General features: G+C 40.6%; 1 long non-coding RNA gene across 1 annotated transcript; it reads right to left on the reverse strand.

The window, feature by feature from the left end:
• Positions 1-3,896: 3,896 nt before the first annotated feature.
• Positions 3,897-20,704, reverse strand: LOC309390588. The gene is made up of 2 exons (XR_014175156.1): positions 20,453-20,704; positions 3,897-4,707 (listed from the first exon to the last, which is right to left on the reverse strand). It is a non-coding gene; the product is annotated as an uncharacterized lncRNA (long non-coding RNA).
• Positions 20,705-21,506: the final 802 nt, after the last annotated feature.

The raw sequence follows: 21,506 nt of genomic DNA on the forward strand, positions 1-21,506 counted from the left end.
TTGGCATTTTTGTCCACATATTGAGTCCTTCCCAAGGACCTGGGATGGACAGAAATGGATGTTTGATGATGTTACAGATGATATCGCAGGGTATCTTGTTAGACTTATTATTACTATTTAGTAGAGTTATAAGACCACTTTACAAGGTTGAGCAATTTACAAGGTTGAAAACAATAAAAACCAAACTCCTTAAAAGTTGACCATTCTGGGAGAAGACTTCCGGTTCCTGCAGGTGACGGACGTGCTGTCCGCTGCTAGTCTCCTCAGTTGGCTCCGTAAGGAGCACAGGGGGCCTTGGAGGGGTCTTCTGCCAAAGGATGGCTTGCTGAAACCCCCCAGAATTGGCGGCAGCCAGCGGGGGTGTTTTCAGCCTCGCCTAGGAGCCGGGGAGCGGAGGGGGGGTTGGGACAGCTTTGGGCTGTCCGCCCTTTCGCCGAATGGGCTCCGGGAGGAAGGAGTTTATCCAAGGAAGAGCGGCTGAATGCTGGTGGTGGGGGAGCCATCCTGATCTCCTTAATCGTCATTAAAGGATAAGCAGAAACTGAAGATTAGAGGAGGGTGTTTCTTCTCTTTACTCCCCCCCCTCGGATTAAGCGGCATTTGAACTATCTCTCTATATATTGGAATGGAGAGAGAACAAAGGCTGACTTGTCACTTGAACTAACGATGTGAGAAAGATCGCTATCACAATTGCAAGAGATGATTGCTGAGCTGTCTTTTTTTAAAAAAAAACTTTATGGAGATCTCTGCTCTTCTCCCTGTGAAAGGAGGAGCCAAGATGGCTCTCTTCTGTCTTTGTTTTTGCACTTACAAATGAAGTCTGCATTTTGAAACTACCTTCAAAAAAAAACCTTCTGGTATTGTTTTATTACCCTCTCTGAGGGAGGCCGGGACCTCCCCTGTTACGTGGTCTTCCTGGACTTTAATTATCTGATCTTCCCCTTTCTGGTATGCCTCAGTGCCTTGGAACTGTGAAGGAGAATTAACTCTTTTGGATTTGCCTGCCTCCTTGGACCGGCACAGTTGTGCAATCCGCTGATGCCATTTTCTTTGTAAAAGACTTATACACATCTCTGAACTTAGACAAATGGGGCCTAAGAAACCACCAACGGGCAGGTCATTTTCGGCTCCTGTGTCTGCCACCTCCAGTCCAAGCTTGCAGCAAATGAAAATTACTTCATTGTTACAACAAGAAGGTTTTGGAGAGAGCCCAAAAGAGCTATCTGTTTCCCAAATGTTTCAAGAAATTATGAGGGGTCAAAATGAGTAGAAAAAAGAGGTGACAGATCTCAAAGATGAACTCAGAGATGTCATCATATCTCAGAAAATAAACAGAGAATTGTGGTGTTGGAGGAGGGAGCGGCTGGACTTGGGGAGGAGGTTAAGGCAATTGGGAAGGGAAATGTAGACCTGGAAAACTTCATGGCAAAAATAGAATTTGAAAGAATGTCCTTTTTTCTCAGATTCCAGAACGTACCAGAGACAGAAAATGAAGACCTTAAGGATATTATGAGTACAATTTTAGCAGAATATATTAAGAGAGACAAGGAACAGCTGTGGTGGGATATGGATCTGGTTTATAGGATTAATTCAGCATATGCTAGAAGCCATAATGTTCCAAGGGAGGTATATGTTAAATTTCTCAGGAGGACCACAAGGGATGAGGTGCTTGGGGCCCAAAGGGAGGGACCACTAAAATATAAAGATGAAGAAATCACCATTCTTAAGCAAATTCCGAAAAAGAGGAAGTATTCCTCCTTATCAAATAAATTATACAATAAAGGAGTTTGGTTTAGATGGTTATTGCCAGAGGGAATGTTGATCTTTTGGGAGGGAAATAGAATTAGAATTAATACAGTGCAAGAGGCTGAAGCCTTCATTAAAAAACATTTCTCTCTTCTAGAGGACGAACACAGGGAAAGTAGTGAAAAGGGTAGCAAGGTACAAGATATGAAGGAGGGGGGGCTGTGGCTCCACCTGAGGACAGGAAGGAAGGAGCAATATCGAAAAGGCTCAGGTCACAAAAATAAAGGTATTTGAAATATTTGTAATTGTTGATATACTAGAAAATGACAAAGGAAAAATGATTGAACACATGGTTGATACAACATAGAATAAGATTCTGTTTTTTGCTTATCTTTTATACGTTGTTTTTAATATCGTAAAAATTGTGAGATTTGGAGGGATTTATACCACTAGCGTGGGAGCTGCCAAAATTTTCTATGTACCCCTTTACCTTTTCCCATAAATGTTTAAAAACCAATAAAATTCTTTAAAAAAAAAAGTTGACCATTCTGAATGTACCTGATGACATAAGGTACATTCATGTGTCCTTAAAAAATGGAGGTACATAGACAATCTCCAAAATGCACCATTTAGCCACCATGAATGTTGAAGTCCTATGTTTTATGCAAACATGTGGAGCTTGAAACTATCAAGGACATTGTTACAGATGCCAAGCAGCATATTTTGCCACCAGACTATGTGACTTGTGTTCACTCCACCTTTTGAAATCGCATTTACCTGCAAATCAATAATACAGCTATGGGTTCAGACATAGCTTCTTAATTTGTCAATATTACCATGACTAACCTAGAACAATGTACTTTTTACTCTATTCCTTGAAGCCGCTGCCTTTATTTGAGTTTATTGATGACATTTTTAATTATTTCAACCCATAAAAATGAATCTTTCATCAAATCATATCAAGATTCAACAATTTCCACCCAACCTCACCTCATCAGCTTAGAACTATCTACTGAACAAGTCCACTTCCTTGATGACACCGTAAAGCTACTTTATACAGCAAAGTTATAATTACTGTGCATGTCTATATGCTTCAAGCTTTTACCCAGAACCCATAAAATCTATCAGCTATAGCCAGAGCTTTACATTACAATTGCATTTTTTCAGACCCACTTGATAAAGATATCAAACAATGGAATTAAATTAGGCATTCTTATGCTATTCCTCTGCCAGCAATGCTTCTCTGGATTCTACTTAGGACAAATAGACCAAACTTTGCACAAATTAATTAATGGACAGGTTAGGACTCAAAATAAGGACCAACTAATTTAAGATTTCAAAATGTCAATACACTCCATAGCAGACCTCAAAAAACACTGAAAAGTTGGAGCTTTAATAGCACCGGTATTTTAAATTTTGGGGGTAGATTTTAATGTTGTTTTAATTTTATTATTATTGTACAGATTTTTATGTAATTTGTTTTTATGGGGTTTTGATGTTTTTCTATGTATATGGTATTTTAACTTTTGTCTGTACACCGCCCCGAGTCCCTTCGGGGAGAGGGAGCGGTTTATAAATTTAATAAATAAAAATAAATAAATACCATTGAGCGATAACTTGTTGAAGGGCTCCTGGTTAATTCACCATGGCCAACTTGCTGTGATACAATTCAATGCTGTATTAATTGCTTCATTCAGTTACTTTTACTATTGATGACCACATTTTCATTGAAATTATTGTAAGTCTTGTATTTCTAGATAGACTTTCTTTATTTTATTATTATTGGCCACAGTTCCATTGAAATTAATTTATTTTTTTGTATTTGTTGAATTGTCCCGTGGTGACTTGTTCTGTGGCGAGTTGTCCCATGGTGAGTTAGCCATGATGAGTTAGCCGTGGCAAGTTGGCCATGGCAAGTTGTCTCATTCCATTGTTGAAGTCATGTACATAAAAAGTGTTTACTTATCTCTGAATTAAAGGCCCAAGGCAACAGGAAATGCATACACAGGTTAGTTTTGATACTAAGGTTTCCCAATAAGATGATAAGGAAGGTAAGGAATGGCAAGAAAATCTCAAGAAACACACATTCACTCTATTCTGAAACAGAAAGGCCAATTAAAAATAAACAGAAATAACCTTTTTAGTGGGAATTCTTTTTTTTTTTTGCTCTTTTTTCCTCTCCTGCAATTACTTATTCCTTTTTTGTATTTATTTTTAAATCTACAAGGCAGCACACAGAGAAGCTGCTGGTGTGCAAGAAAGGTATGGTGTAAGCTGTATTTTGTTGTATCACACTGTTCTGCATTTTTAAGTGGCAAATTAATCACTAAACTCATGTTCGGTGCTTTAAACTTCCAGCTGTTCAATGCTCTGAATTGCAAGATTTATTCTTCAGGATTGTTTTGTGAATAATTCTTCTTCCCTAGATTTCCTGGAAAACTCTTTTAAACACAGTGAGAGAAAGCTCCTTCTAGGAAGGGAAAAGGAGGATTAGACAAACTGGCATCTGGCTTCTCTTTGGTCTTCCACACTTAGTAAATGACAGCTTATACCTAGTGGGCCTGAAATTTTAATTAACAGGATTGAGAGTGTTATGTTCTCCTGTTCACTCAAGGAATTTCATTCAGCTAGGTGAAATCTTACTATATTACCCTGCCAATGAAGGGAGAATACACAGAAACTGCTATACGTAGCAACAAGCAAAGCATTCACATCAACTAACCAGGGTAAAGTGGCAAAGAGGGACTGATCTTTTTGATAATTCTCATTAAGGCATACAGCATACTGGTAACATGATGAACAATAAACTGGTTACAACCCCACGTTTAGCAGATGCAGTTATCCTAGTACTGTATGTGGGAGAAAGATTTATTTTTACACAATGCAGGTTCAGGTTTAGTGCAAACTTCAGCTGGAAAAATCTTTGCCTTCAATGTTTTGTGTTGTTCATCTTCCTTCAATCTAAAAAACAAATACAGGTGTGATGACAATTGATCTCAGACACTGCAATCATAATAAAAATGAACCAGTTCTCAAGAAACCAAGTGTAAATCATATGACTACATGGATGCTACAACAGCCATAAGTGTGAAAAATAGTCATAAGTCACTTTCTTCATTTTCATTGTAACTTTGAGCAGTCACTAAATGAACTGTTCTTATAACAAGTGCTTATAAACAGCATCCTGAATAACCAGAAGCAAGCTTCCTATAATTTTCTGGGCTGTCTTTACCATTCTCTATATGGACTTTCTATCTGAGGCATTGCTGCCACCAAACTAGACAGTGATGCTGTTTGTTAAAATGTTTTCAGTTGTGCCTCTTAAAAGTGGCCAGAACAGAAGGAGAAAGATGTGCTCTCCTCATCCGACACAGAAAATGCAGATCCTGGTTTACACACTTCACTAAGCATGACGTGTAGAGAGACCAGTTCACATATGTATATGTGGATATAAACACATGCACACATACATGTTAAAGGAGAGAAATATATTCAGACCAGAGTTTGGACTGAAATGGCATCGATTGTGCTCACTGAAGATCTCTGGCAGAAGTGGAATGGAAGTAGTGCATCCATCCTGCTCTTCTTGATCTCTCAGTAGTATTCAATATCTTTGCTCATGGTATCCTTCTGGGACAGTTCCAGGAACTGGGGGAACCAGCACTATTGTGCCGGTTCTCATTCCCCAGGTCTGTTCCAATCAGTGTTGATAGAGAAAAAAAGATCTAGCCCATGCCCTCTATTTTGTAGGGTGCCTCAGGGCTCCCCTTCTATTTAACATTTACATGAGGCTGCTGGATGAGATTATCCATCAGTTTGGGTTGAGATATCATCATAATGCAGATGACACCAACCTTTATAACTCTACCCCAGGCCCCTTGAGTGATGCTGTGGCTGTCCTATCCCAGCATCTGGAGGCTATGGGGACTGGATGAGGTAAAACGGGCTCTGATAACTCTAGCAAGACAGAGTGTCTGTGGGTATTTGAACCCCGCAAGACAAGATTCTTCCATCTCTGGTTCTGGATGGGGTTGTACTTCCCCAAACAGACTCAGTGCAGTCTCCTGGATTCACAGCTCCTGCTTAAAGAACAGGTGACTGCTATGGCTGGGGGGGAGGGCGGCTTTGGGAGGTGACCCAGTTGCATCCTATACCTGGACTGGAAGGTCTTGCTCACAATAGTTCACTCCCTTGTAACCTCCAGGTTAGACTATTGTAACGTGGAGCTGCCCTTGAATACCATTTGGAAATTCCGACTGGTTCACAATATGGCTGCATTGGCAGTAAATGACGCTAGATATGCGGCGCATGTAACATTATTCCTATATAAGCTGCGCTGATTATGAATGTGTTTCTAGATGCAATTCAAGTTGCTTACCTATAAAGCCCTACATGGCTTGGGACTAGGGTACCTAATGGATAGCCTTTTTAAAAGAGTCTCTACCCAAGCAGAATGGGCATCAAAGAATGTCGGCTACTAGGGACCAAAAGTCAAACTTTTTCTTCAATGGCCCCTGCTCTATGGAATATCCTCCCTTTGAAAATCATAATGCCCTCTCCCCCATTAGCCTTTCATAAGGCCCTAAAAACTTTGTTATGTTTCTGATCCTGGGGTGCTGAATGTGCCAAGGGTCCTGTTTCCTGGCTACATTGCTAATGAAACAAATATCTTGCTCTTACATATGTTGAATTATATGATTTTTATGTTTTACTGGTTTCACTGTTTTTATTGTTTTAAAATGCTTTTCTAAATTTTTTAGTCATAATATATTTTCTGAATTGTAAGAATCATTGACTGAGATAGGTGATCATAGAAACTGAACAAGTAAATGTTATGTCTGATTGAAAATGTTGATCATTAACAGGCATTTTTCCATAGATAAATAGCCCAGTATTTATGGTAACAAAATAACTAGTATTCCTGCACCTCCCCCTTTGAACAAAATATTAAACTTGCTTTTCACTCAATAAAAGCTATTTATCTGTGTTTAATCAAAAGTACTTTTTCTTAAGTAAAGATTTTGAAAATATCATTTGTGCTGGATGCAATAATCAGTTCAAAGTGAGAATGCTAATTAATAACCTGCTAAAAATGTAAGCATAAAGAAAATATAAAAAATGTGATATTTGTTTTAAGAGGTAAAGGAATTTAATATTCAGAATGTAATCCTTAACATCTGCTGCCCTAATTAAATAAGACTTATACTAAACATATTTTCAAGTCTCACAAAATCAAGTTTAAAAAATGGCCAAGAAATCAACATTCTGATTGCTGTGGATTTTGGATATGCAATATAGTAAGAGTGAGCAGAGGGGAATCAGATGAACTCACAAACTATGAAATAATGTGTGATCTATTTTTTTTCTGGAGAAGAAGGATGCCACAAGAGGGGAAGAGGAACAGTTTAACTCATTTAGTGCAGCTTCTCAAGTTCCATAGCCCTCATTTAGCCTGTTAGAGTGATTTTTAACCAAACCATTAGTCACTTGACTGAGAACAGTTTGAGATAATTGATTCTTTCTGATCTAACCCAAGGAATTAATTTCACAGGCTGCAGAGTAGTTTCCGGTAACATCAAATGGTTCTCTTTGTGCTGTAAGATGCCCGCACATTGTGCATTCTATATTTTCTGTGTATGCAATATGAGTCCTTGAGGCTTAGCTATCCAAATGTTTGGTGTTGTAGAGAAAATAATATATTGAAAGAATTGAACCCTGCCGTCCTCATTAATAAGGCCTGGTTGCTAAACTCCAAGAAGATTGCTGAATAGTGAACAGGAAAGAAAACACCCATCTCATTAATATTCATGATTCTATTATTAAGGAAGATTGCAAATCAACATGCTTTTCTTTCTGTTTTTAACTCAAAGTATCTTTAAAAGCTTGGACCAGTAAGATACATTTATACAAGAGATATGGGCCGGAGTCTGAGATTGGCTGTGTTTATAGAACTAGGCTTTGTTTTGCTCATATGCTTAAACTATTGCCTGTGCTTTCGTGTTTCTACCAATTTGTAGATTTCACCCTCCTGTGCTTGGTTTGGGTTCTAAGGCTATGAGAGTCACAGATTCAAGGTCTCTGTAATTAAATACAACTTACAACCACAACTGAGCCCAAAATTTATGTTGTTAAGTGAGACATTTGTTAAGTGAGTTTTTGCCCCATTTTACAACTTTTCTTGTCACAGTTGTTAAGTGAATTCTTGCAATTGAGAAGTTAATAACCCATTTGTTAAGTGAATCTGGCTTCCTCATTCACTTTGCTTGTCAGAAGGTCACAGAAGGTGATCACATGACCCTGGGACATAGCAATGGTCATAAATATGAACCAGTTGCCAATCATCTGAATTTTGACCACATGATCATGGGAATGCTTGCAAAGGTCGTAACTATGAAAAATGGTCATAAGTTCATAAGTCACATTTTTCAGTGCCGTTGTAATTTTAAACAGTCACTAAATGAACTGTTTTAAGTTGAAGACTACCTGTAATAGTTGTGCTTGTCAATCAGACATGAGGAGAGGGCAGACTAGATTGTTACAGTCTCTACATGCAAAAATATTCATTGTCTTCTCCTCCTCATTCTCTAAAGTGAAGGACAAAGAAAAAGAGATAGTGAGATTGATAAAACAAAGTGGGAACCTCATCTGGCTGCCTTTTCTCATTTTTCTTCTTAAGCATGCATGCTCAAGGAAGAGAAAGGAGAATTTATTTTACTTTTACTGTCTGAAGTCTCCAGTAACAGTGTAGCTCTATTTAGGCAGTGCCTATGAGGCTTTAATTAATAGACAAGGAGCAGGATTGGCCTCTTAACTCCACCTGCTGCCTTTCTTCTTGTCTTCTGTTGGAAGAAAAAAAAAAGATACTTATTTGATTATACATGTAACTAGAGCAGCGAGAATTGTATTTGCCCAAAATTGGAAATTAAATAAGCTACCAACAGATGAAAAGATAATAAAAAAAGATATTAGATTGTGCACAGATAAATAGGTTGACAATGAAAATAAAGGTTAAAGAGGAATCAGAGTAATTCAATACATGGAGAAGATTTTATGATTGGCTAGAGCAGGGGTGGCGAACACGCGGCTCGCGAGCCGCATGCGGCTCCCGGCCAAAATAAATGAGGCTCTTTGCCTCTTATCATTATTTAGTATACTGTGGCTCGGATCGCGCGCTCCCTTTCGGAAGCTGGGGAGGTCCTTTGCAGGCAGCTAGAACGGGCCGCCTGCAAAGGACTTCCCCAGACTTGCTTTGAGGAGCACGGGGCGACTGAGGCTAGTTGTGAAGCCCCAAAGCCCCCACCGCCACCGGAAGAACTGCTGCCACCTCCTCCTCATCCTCCTCTAACAGGCAGCACTGCCTGATTTGCCGCCCAGCGCTGCGGCTGAGATGAAGCCGCCAAAGCTCCAGCCGGCATCTCCGCGAGTGGCAGCGGCGCCTCCCCTCCGCTCGGAGCAGCTGAGCTCAGTCAGTGCTGGGTTACCCCTGCCCCCTCCTCCTCCTCTGCTGTGCTTTTGAGGAGCCATGAGGCTGCAGAAGCCAGTAGGAAGGCGGGGGGGAGCAGGGGAAAAAAAGCCTCATGGCTCCTCAAAAGCACGGAGGAGGGGGAGGGGCAGAGGTAACCCAGCGCTGAGCTCAGGAGCAAATCTGGTGATTCTGTTGGAGGAGGAGGAGGAGGAGGAGGTAGCAGCAGTTATTCTGGTGGCAACTTGTACTCGTCGGCATCTTCAGCAGAAGCCCTGCCCACAATGAAGAAAGCAAAGATGGAGCAGATCCACGCAGATGACGTCGCTGCAACATGACTGGAGGAGGAATTCTGGGAGTTGAAGTCCACAAGTGTTAAAGCTGTCAGGTTTGAAGACCCCTGGGGGTTTTTTTCCCTAAAGGGTTAGGGGTGCAAGGGTCTTGTAACTTGACAGCTTTAAGAGTTGCGTGCTTCAAATGCCAGAGTTTCTGAGCCAACATTTTGGTTGCTAAGCAGGAGCGTTGTTAAGTGATACTGATATTATATAACACTTTGAATTAAGCGGGTACCTTGAAGAAACATAACTTTGAGTTTCAAATAATACTGATTTCGTTGTTGTCTTAGGTGACATCTGTGAAAAAAATTCGGGTGCTCAGGCATGAAAATGTGCCGCTCAAACACTATACTTTTCTGCTCACATCGAAAAAAAATTAGAGGGAACATTGCTTCCGGGTCTGTTTTGGCAGGTCACTGCGTGGTGTGGCTCTCTGACTCTCACAGTTTAAAATTTTGGCTCTTTTTGTCGAACTTGTTCGCCACCCCTGGGCTAGAGAAATGAAAGTAGAAAACAAAGTAGGGAGAAGATATAGAATCCAGACGATGCACTATTAAAAGGAAAAGGGAGGAAGAAGGGGAAAACAGAAAAGAAAATATTAAATACACAAGTATATATTCAAGAGCAAGATATAAAAGGGGGAGGAAACAAAGTTAGGATAGATTAGCGAATGTAAGGGAATAAGAAATGATACCAAATTATCTGGGCTTGCGGAAATACTATCCCAAGAAACATAAATTGAGATATGAAAGAGACATCTACAACAATAGAAAAGAAAGGGAGAGAGGAGGAGAGAATGAAAGGAAGATGGGGAAAGATGGGGAAAGAAGAAAGAGGTGAGGAGAGGAGGATGGAAGGGAGAGAAAGAGAAGGAGAGAAGGTAGGAAGGGGAAGAGGAAGAGTAGGAGTAGGAGAAAGATAAGGGATGAAGGAAGGAGAAGGAGAGGAGGAAGGAAGAAAGTAGAGAAGGGAGGGAGAAAAGAAAGGGAAAATAAGGTGGTGTTTCAAGAGGAAGAAGGGATGGTAAATAAAGCAACCCAAACTGAATATTACAGGAGTGGCGAACACGCGGCTCGCGAGCCGCATGCGGCTCACGGCCAAAATAAATGAGGCTCTTTGCCTCTTACCATTATTTAGTTTACTGTGGCTCGGATCGCGCGCTAAACCCGGAAGTACAGTCGACGCGACGCTTGCCTGCACTCCACCAGCTCTCCACCAGTACTTCTGGGTGTAGCTCAACAGTGCCCTCTGCTGCGCCCAAAAAAATAATGCTTCAAAGTCTAGCACAGTTGCTGCAGGATTCCGGTGAGGTTCTAATGATTGCTCAAATTAATAATAATGGTTGCATATTGAAGCTCTGGGTTCAGGAGCAGCAGAGTTTTAAATAGGAGAAAACATTTAATTGAATTTCCATGGTTAGTATATTTCCCAAAATTCTACGAGTGTTTTTCTCACAGCCTGTAATTGTAATAGATATCAAAGATAATCCAAACTCATATATATATTATAATACAAGCTCTGGGTTCAGGAGCAGCAGAGTTTTAAATAGGAGAAAACATTTAATTGAATTTCCATGGTTAGTATATTTCCCAAAATTCTACGAGTGTTTTTTTCACAGCCTGTAATTGTAATAGATATCAAAGATAATCCAAACTCATATATATATTATAATACATATATTAGGTTAAAGGAAGATAATATTAGGACCAGGCTTTACCCATGTATAGGTTGTACTCGATTTACAATCACAATCTCGTCACTGAGCAAAGCAGTCATTAAGCGAGATATGTGACTGCTTTGTTTAATGACTGCAAGTGTGGCATTCCTGGTTGTGGTCATCAAGTAATCTTGTAGGTTGTTAGGTGGACAGAGATTCCACTTATTTATGGATTTAGAAGTTATACAGCAGCTCTAATGGGTTTATAAAAATTTATAACAAAAAACACCTGACTGAGCATGTTATATTATGTGTTTAATATATTATTGTTAAAATTATATGCTTTTGTGTGAGTGTTTGTCTGTTTTGGCAGGTCACTGCGTGGTGTGGCTCTCTGACTCTCACAGTTTAAAATTTTGGCTCTTTTTGTCGAACTTGTTCGCCACCCCTGGTATATTATAATCTATTAAATGAAATAATAAATGTATAAGAATGACAAATGTAAAAAAGAAGAAGAATTATGTGACTGTATACTTAAAATGGTATGTAAGAGAATAAAAAATAAAAAAAAATTCTGGAAAAAAAGTCCATTTATTGATGCACAGAACCAACACATGCATAGCATGTAGTTCTGGGACAACTGACAAAGTGGAATTGAGAGTGGGTGGGTTTTGTATCTTTTGGATCCCTAATGGGTCATGTAGGGGTCATGGTGACTCTATAGGCAAAAGAGGAAATGCAAATCCTAGGTGTTTGTCTGAGTTAATCTTGTCTTGCCTAATTGCTTATCGGGAGTTTCTCTCTGAGCCAGTCTTGGATTATTGAATGGATTATCAAATCTGTAATTCTAAAAGATGGCTCCTCAGTTTCTACTTGGGGCAGGGAGACTGGTGCTGGTGTTTGCCTCCCTTAAGATTTTTTCCATTTCTCCTTTTGGGGAGATATTCTATCCTGTGTTTTTAATATTCCCCAAAATATTTTATTCTCTAGGAGGGTGTGTGTGTGCTGAGTTTCTAAAATCCCTCCTTTGTGCCTTATAAGTGTGGTGACACACTTTTACTGGCACAAGATTAAGGATTGATCTGATCAGGGAGACTTGATGGATGTTTTTATTTTTTTCAGGCTATGGGGAAACAAGTTCTCAAATTGTTAATCCAAAGGGGAAGGCATTGATAAAGGCAGCAGAAGAGCTTTCAACCCATGAAGATCTTGAAGTCTGTTAGGTAGAAAAGGAATTTACAGTAACCAATTGTTTATACCAATTCTTTTTTAGATGTTTGATGTCCCTCTCTGTGAGCTTCCAGTCAGGTTTGAAGCAAGCAAATGCTCCAAAATTCTTCACAGCCATGGTTTTGCCTTAGTAAATAATTACTGGCTGCCCATTTCTGAGAGCTGCTTCCTGAACCTGCCTTAGCTCTTAGTTTACTGTATCCAGGGTTTGTGAGGCCAAATTGAGGTTAGCCAGTATGCAAGCCAGGCTATTAGTATTTTTGAAATTGCACACAATGAGCCTGGGACTCATACTAATGAGACCACCAGTGCAACATATTCAGCCTAACTGGGGAGCATCATTTGTGAGTCACAATCAGGGCTTTGGGGTTTGAAAATCTCTTTTTTGCTACCTCTTCAGTGAGGGAATTGCCTGAAGGGCCATTCCCCCTCCCCCATGGAATTGGCAGGGAGGAATGATTGCTTGGGCCTTAGTGGGATGCATCCACTTGAAGCACAGTATCAGCATTTACATCAAAGTATCTCAGTATTGGCCCGGGATATTTAGTGATCAGTTTCTTCACTTTGTCAAAAGTCCTTTCCATGTTTGCATCCCAACACCAAATGGTATCCTTCTGCAGCAATGCACGTAACGGTGCTGTCTGTTGTGCGAGGCCCTTAGAGAATTTCGATAGATAGTTGAAAATGCCCAATGATGTCTCCAGTTCCTTTCTGGAGGCTGGGGCCTTCATGTTAAGAACTGCTGTGATCTTCTTTGGATCAGGCTTCAAACCCTCTTTGGTTAGTAGGTGTCCAAAATATGTCACTTCTCCTACCCCAATTTGCATTTTATTTGGGTTGAGTTTAAGATTTCTTTCATGACATCTATTGAGCAAAGCAGTAAGGTTTCTGTCATGCTCTGCTTGATCCTTTCCATAGACCAACAAATCATCAACTATTACTTCAACACCCTGTAGACCAGCAATTAGTTCATGTGATTCCTTTTGAAATATCTCCTGTGCCGATGCTATGCCGAAAGGCACCCTTGTGAAGCGCCATCAACCCGCAGGAGAGTTGAAAGTAGTGAGATAACTGCTAGCTTCGTCAAGACGCAATTGCCAGTAACCAGACTGGGCATCTAGTACACTGAACACTGTTGCTCCTACTAGCTTGTGTGCTATATCCTCTATGGTGGGGAGTTTGTAGTGTTCTCTCATTATTACTTTGTTCAGATCACGTGGATCGATGCATATACGAATTGCAACTGTGTTCTTCTTCTCCACCACAAACATAGAACTGACCCATTCCGATGGTTCAGTGACCTTCTTTACTACTCCCAACTTCTCCATCCTAGTGAGTTCCTGTCTGACTTTATCCACAAGAGTTAGAGGTATTTTCCTTGGCACATGGATGACAGGCTGTGCACCCTCCTTTATACGTATGTGACTTATGCCTGGGAGACACCCCAGGCCCTTGAATAGATCACAGTACTCATGTTTAATATCAGCTTCCGTCAGACCTCTGTGCCCACCATCCACAGTCATTATTATCTTCACAAGTCCAATCTCTTTACTTGATTTGAGACCTAGCACAGCTGGGGCTTGCGTTTCTATCACAAACAATTGTAAAGCCCTTTCCGATCCCTTGTAGGCACATTGTACATGGCAGCGACCCATTACTTTCAGCTTTTCACCACCATATCCCATTAAATTCGGTAAATTCAGAGTCTCTAAAGGGGATTCATCCCTGAGGTGTTCCAGATATATGTGGCTTGGCACACAATTTACTTGTGCTCCAGTATCTATTTTGAATGTGACTGGAGTTTTATTGGCCCCTATCTGTAATGTTACCTTGGCTTCATCTGTAGACTGATGTGCTTTCTGTATCGCTGCGAGATATATCGAGGAGCAGTCCGAGTTTGACCCTGCATCGTCATCATTGTCCTCTATAGTGTATACAGCCCATGTTTGTGGCCTTTCGGTTCGCAAAAACAGTTTACACACCCTAGCAAAATGTCCTCTTTTCCTGCATTTGTTGCATGTTTGCCCCCTTGCAGGACAGACACTGTTTTTATGGTGCATATTTCCACAATATCCCCAAGCTGCTACTCTGTTACTTGTTCCAGTGCCATAGGTGCCTTTTGTTCCTTTGTATGCCCTTTCTTAACCAGATCTACTGCTTTGAGTTTCTATAGCATTGATCTGATGCTGTGTTCCTTCCAGTATCTGCATGTCTTTTCTTGATATTTCATATGCTCTGGCAATCCTTACGGCTTTCTCAAAATTTAAGTCTTCTTCCTGCAGCAGTTTTTCCTGGACTTCCTTAGACTTACTGCCCATCAAAATACGGTCTTTAATCATATCTCCAGCATCATAAAAAGCACAGTCTTTGGTAAGCAAGCGCAGCTGGGTCACCCAATCATCCACAGATTCACCTCCACACTGGTTTCTCTCATAAAACAGCTTTCTCTGCACTGTGGAGTTTTTTCTCGGGTTACAGTATGCTTCAAACTTTGCAAACAGTACCTCTGTTTTCTTTTTGTCCTCTGCAGTGATCTCCCCACTTGCTTGCCAGGCTCTGCACACATCACGTCCTTTCTGTCCCACACATATTAGAAAGTGTGCTGCTTTTTGCTGATTATTCCAATTGTTTGCATCAGGTCCTGCAAACACAAGCTCTATCAGTTCCTTACACCTTAACCAGTTTTCAGATATATTCCCTGATTCCAAATCCAGGGAAGGAGTGTTCTTTGTGTTGCTGTTTGCTGCCATGATTCTTCTCACCCTACTCCTGTTACCATGTGATGACCTTGGCATAAAATAAAGGCAGACAGCAAAGAGCTTGACCAGAGCTTGTCTTTATTCAGCGGCAGCCATCTGTAAACTAACTTCTGCCCTGGATGACATCATTAAAAAGGTTAACTGTTTCCTAGCCTTCTTAAAGAGCTAAGCACAGCAATTGCACTTAAAATATAACATAAAACGTACACATCATTACGGGGGGGGCGTTGTGCGCACATGCGCACTGGGGGATCACGCGTTGCATTATGGGTGCGGCACGCCCGCACACGCTCCCCCCATGCTCCCCCCACTTGTGGCACGCGAGCCAAAAAAGGTTCGCCATCGCTGATATAGGGTCTACTCTGGGGGCAACATCTAGGTCAGTGTGCTTTTTTCAAGAGGCAACTAGACTTCTGGTTATTCTTTTTTTTTTTAATAAAGAATTTTTTTATTTTTTATTTTCAAAACAACACAAGACATAAAATCTTCTTTTTTTGCATACTGTAGAAAGTGTTACAAAAAGTTTTCGTGCATCTCTTCCACAGTCATCAAACATAATTCATATTAACTCAAGTATTTTAACTCAAAAATGTATACATATTTCCATCATCATACCTCCATTTACATTTGACTATAATTGTTTAAACGTCCTTCAACATAAAATATACCAAGATTTAATACATAACCACATACTAGCATTTCATTTACTATTTCTAAGATCCTCCAATAACACTGAATCTTTATGTCCTATTCCAGTTAAACATTCATAATATTCAATAACAAAATTTTCTAATCCTTCTTTCCAAATCATTATTTGCCATTTACATCCAATTTCCTTATGTTGTACTCATGCCTATATATACCTTATTATCATTATCCCTCCTTTATTTAACTATATCCTGTATCATAACATTTTCCCCCTAATATTCAAAACTTAACTATATCTAACTTAGTTCTTTTTTTATTAATCTTTATATAAAATCCAAGAGGGTTTCTAATCTTCCTTTCATGGGTACCATTCAATATTCATATCCCATTATTGCTTATCATGACACTACACATTGTATACATTATTATCATTATCAATTATTTGTTTAACTATATCTATTATCACTAAATTTCACTAAGTTTAGCTAGTTTTAAGTTATACTCTTCCATCTATCAACCTGCATCTTTCCAGTAACAAAACAGTCTGATATCTCCTGCTGTTTGTGGTATCAGTCCTCTTATCTTCCCTTTAATCAATTTTGTATGGACTCCTCTTAGCAACTCTTTGCTTATAAAATCTCTCATGTAATTTCGATGCCCTTCTTCTGTTTCCTTAATCCGCTTATATTTAATTGTCAGTGTGTTATGAATGGTATTGCTAATAAAGTTTCTCTTTAAATCCATAAATTCTTTTATTTTTTCTTCTTCTGTATCTTGCCATCTGAAGTAAGTTTCCCCTCCATTTAATTCCTCTTTCAATATTCCACTCTTTCCATTTTCAGAGACAAACCAATCACCATAAATATCAGGAGTTTTAGTTTCTTTATATTCATTTCCCTCTTTGGTTTTTTAAATTTTAACTACCACTTTATCCATTTGATAAGCCTCTTTAACTTCTCCATCATATTTTGCTGTTAATTGTACTAAGTCATCCAACTTCTTCTCAATCCTCTCACGTGTATTTGCTAATTTCTGTATTTCTGAGAATACCTTTTGCAGACTTAAAGCCTCTTTCTCCTGTTGAGATTGCGCCATTGTTTTCGACAAATAAACACTGCTATTTAAGAACATCTGTGTGCTTCTCTTCTTATCGCTCTCTGTAAACAAGCAATAAGACCTTGAAATGCCGAGCCGAGATAATAAGTGAGAGGAAGTAGTGTTTTGTTTCCAATACACAAAGTTTCTAAGCAGTGCTGTTGTTACAATGTTGCAAAGTGTTTTTTAATGTCTTTTTTGTATTTCAAATTGAAAAGAAAGTCCAATTCTTAAATGAGTTAAAAAACCACCCACAGTAATGAAAAAGGAGGATTTTGAACCATAGGTGGTAGCTGTAGGCCGCAAGGAAAATAATCCAGCGTGTCATCCGCAGTGACAGCGATGCAGGAATTGGTTGGTCCCTAGCCAAGAGCCCCAGCAATGGTTTATGGTCTGGGATGACCTCAAAGTCCCGGCCATACAAATACTCGTGGAACCATTTTATCCCAGCAACTGCACTCAAAGTCTCACGATCCAGCTGGCTGTAGTTGCACTCGGCCACTGACAGGCTCCTTGAGTAGTGAGCAATGAGGGCTCTGGTTCCATTGGGCATGCAGTGGCTGAGGACCGCACCAATGCCGAAAGGAGAGGCATCACAAGTCAGGACAAGGGGCAAAGTCTGGTTATATTGGACAAGGAGCATGTCCGCTGACAGCAGTCTTTTAACAGCAGCAAAAGCAGTTACCCCGGCCTTTCCCCAGGTTCATCTGGCGTTCTTGCCAAGGAGACGATGCAAGGGCTCAGCAACAGTAGCTTTCTGTTTAAGAAAGACACTATAAAAATTGAGAACTTCGAGGAATGCCTGCAGCTTGGTCTGATTGAGAGGTGTGTGGGGCTTCCTGGATGGCTTTAATTTTAATTTTATTTTTTTAAAAAATGTGTTCTCTGCCCTCTGCTGCAGCTTCCATTGCTCTCACAGTGGTAGACAAGGCTTTGCAGCCTGCAGAGCCTGGGTTTTCCACAGTGTTGGAGTTGGAAACTCACTCCTGCAGGCTCTTGCGATGTGCCCTCTGTGATCGCAGTGTTGACAGATGGCATCTCAAAAATGGCAGGCAGATCACTGGTGGTTTCCTCCACAGCCGGCGAAAGGCGGGAAACGGGGTTAAAATTCTTGTGCCATTCTCCACTTCTCTCCGCGCATGCGGTAGACCTCATCCTCGCTGTCAGAGAGGTCTTGCTCTGTAGTTTTGCGATACACCGGCTGCTCTGTGCATGCTGTTGAGGCTGTTTTGTCTCTGCAGTGTTTCCGTCAACTTGGTCGAGGACTCTGTTGCTCTGGCCTCATCTAATGTGATTTGCAATGTAAGGTTGATCTTTGCCAGCAACCTTCACTGCAGGTTGATGTCTCACACCCCGCAAATGATTCTATCTAGTAGCAGTTCATTGAGATCGCAAAACTCGCAATATGCTGCTTCCTTATGAAGCGTGGCAACATATTAGTTGATCGTTTCATCTTCCCTGTGGTTATGAAGGTTGGATTCATGCCTCCACACATATTTAGACGGTTTGGGAGCATAGTGTGTCCTCAGTGTCTGTTGAAGCACCGACCAAGCGACTGACTGTACTGGTGTTGGTTTGGATAGTCCTTGGCAGTGTCAAATACCTCTGTCCCACAGTAGCTCAGGAACATGGCTTCCTTTCAGCCTTTGAACAGGCCCAGGAGGTTGTTGGCTTCAAGGAAGCATTCAAACCTCATCATATATGAGTCCCAGTGTTCGGTGGCTGGGTCGTACAGAGCTGGTGGGGCGTGCATAGTCATCTTGATTCAGTCAAGGCAGACTTCAATTTGCCACTTAAAGATGGCTGCTCAATGCCGCGTTAAGCTCCGGGGTGGATTGTGTTGTTGGATTGTCAGTCAGATCTTTTTGTACCTAGTTGCCTTCCAATCCCACCTTCATCACCAGTGTTAGAGCAGGTGAATGGATGAGGCAGACTCAGGCCAACAGTAACAACAGCTCTTTATTAGTCAACACTATGTACAATCCAGCAAAGACTCTGTCTGGCAGCAGCCCTTTTATAGGGAGCTGACAGACGTCTTAGCCAATCAACTTTGAGTATTTTCCTGCTGAATCAGAGGACCTTGATGAAAACTACCATACTGTCTGTGTCCAGATGTCACAGTCTATGTGTTAAGAAAAAATTAAATGTAAGACGGAAATATTGGAAGAAAGTAATGGGCTGAAATTGGAATGGTAATGTGATGTAAAAAAATATTTATAAGAGAGAATGTAAAAGGGGGGGGGGGAAACCCAGACAACACTTTGTTTGTAAAAGAATTTAAACATTTGTAACAAAAAATAAAAAAAATTGCAAAAAAGAAGAAGCTTGTCCACTTCCAGGATAAAACACCCAGACATAAACTGAACAATGTGGTATATGCAATACAATGCAGTGAGCCTTGTGCAGATCTGTGCATTGGGGAAACGAACAACCACTTCATAAACACATGGCATAACATAGGAGAACAAACCCATCAGGACTAGATTCAGCAATCCATTTGCATCTAAAAGACACAGGCCACTCTTTTGAAGACAACAAAGTCCATATTTTGGATAGAGAGTATCGCTGATTTGAAAGAGGGGTTAATGAGGCCATTTATGTCAAAATTGAACAGACCTCTCTCAATAGAGGGGGTGGGATAAAATATCATCTATCTCCAATCTACAACACAGTCCTTTCAACAGTTCCAAGAAGGCTCACATCAATTTTCACCACTCAGGTGACCCTGATGAACCTCCAGGTGTCCTTAATGATCCGCTAACAGAATGCAAATGACCAGCTGTCTGAAGGGAGCATAAATCCTTCCATTCCCCACCATTTGGTAAGAGCCGAAGAAGCTTCTTTATTGAGAAGCAAAACGTCTTCAAAGAAAAAGCCTAAAATCCAGTTGCCTCTTGAAAGAAGCACCTTTGGGAAAACCATGACTTGGATGACTGAGAATCTCCATAGTCATCTGTTTCCAAAGGTTGCAGAGTTGTCTGGGCAGGTCTGAAAAATATGACCACCTCTCTGCTTTGTGGGTGACCCTCCCAGACAAGCCATTGTTGGCCTGACATCAGAATGGAGAACAGAGGCTATAGCTTAAAGGCAGGGTTTGAAAAGGCATCCAGGTTAACATTGCAGATGTTAAATAGACAGATAAAACCCTCTTGAATATACAATAAACTTTGGGCTGTTCTTAAAACTACAGAGGGAGAAAGAGAGAGGGAGGTGGGGAAAAATGAACACAGTTATCTTCACTCTGTTTTGCTGGCCAGGCAAACTAGGGTGAAGGTATTTTCATTTCATTGCTTTAACATTCCCTAACAGAAGATCCTATGCTCTGGCCAAACCCCCATACATTCCAGGGTCCGACAGTTGAACAGATTGGAAAGGCACAGATGAATCAGGATCCAGCTGGGATTGGGAGAGGATTCCTACACATACACACACACTCTCTCTCTCTCTCTCACACACACACACACACAAACACACAATTTCACCTCCTGGGCTTTTAAAGTTAAAATTTAGAGGTACTGACCTTTCCAAGCAGCCGTTGAGCTCAAAACTCAAAACCTCCCTTACTACCCTTGCTCCAAACAGCCAAGGTCTGGGGGGAACCCACCCACAGACACAATGGATCTGCTGCTGGTGAGGTGGAGGCTTATCCAGGCCAGGTCCATTGGTCAGGTTAGCTTGGAGTCCCATCTGGGGTGCCAAATTGTTGGAAGAAAAATCCAGCTCCAGTTCCAATCTGGGTATAAAATGGAGGCTGGTTAAGAAAGAAAGTCATTTATTGGTGCACAGAACCAACACACACACATAGCTTGCAGCTCTGGGACAGCTGACAAAATGGAATTGAGAGTGGGTGGGTTTTATACCTTTTGGATCACTATGGGGTCATGTAGGGGTCATGGTGACTCTATAGGCAAAAGTGGAAATGCAAATCCAAGGTGTTTGTCTGAGTTAATCTTATCTTGCCTAATTGCTTATCTTGAGTTCTTTGAGCCAGTCTTTCTGAATGGATTGATTACAGTGTGTTGCCCCATTTCGATCTGAGGAGTCTGACATTCCCTCCTACTGTGAAAAGAAAAAAACGAGAAAAAGGCTATTTAACTGCTTTTTTATGGGGCAGAGAAGAGAGATGTTTCTGGTGCAAGAGAACTGGCACTAACACCCTCTCTTCCTCCTCTTTTTCATCTTCTGATTGTCTAGGCACCCACATATGGGAGGATATTTTTTTTGACTGATGGAGATAATCTTCACTTTCCCACTGTCAAAAGGCAAATGGCCATAAAAATCAATAGTTTTGGATGACTTTTGGTTTCAGTCCACTATTCCACTGCTCTTTCTATTAGGAAAGTATTTCTGATTTTCAGGAGGAATATGCCTTCCTATGAATTTTTTCTTTTACCCGCATTTTGGGGTGATGAAACAGGTCTTAATTTTCTTTGTAACATCCATTCATTCCTCTTCTGTCTTTTTTTCTCAAGGCTAATTATTCAGAGTTCTTTTCATTTTTGTAGAAAAATGTGAAAATAATCTTGGTTTAGTTATGTATTAATGGAGGCAAAATGAAAGGGGAAAAAAGGCTT

This window comes from Natrix helvetica (assembly GCF_964273705.1).
Source record: "Natrix helvetica genome assembly, chromosome: 4".
NCBI classification, from domain to species: Eukaryota; Metazoa; Chordata; class Lepidosauria; order Squamata; family Natricidae; genus Natrix; species Natrix helvetica.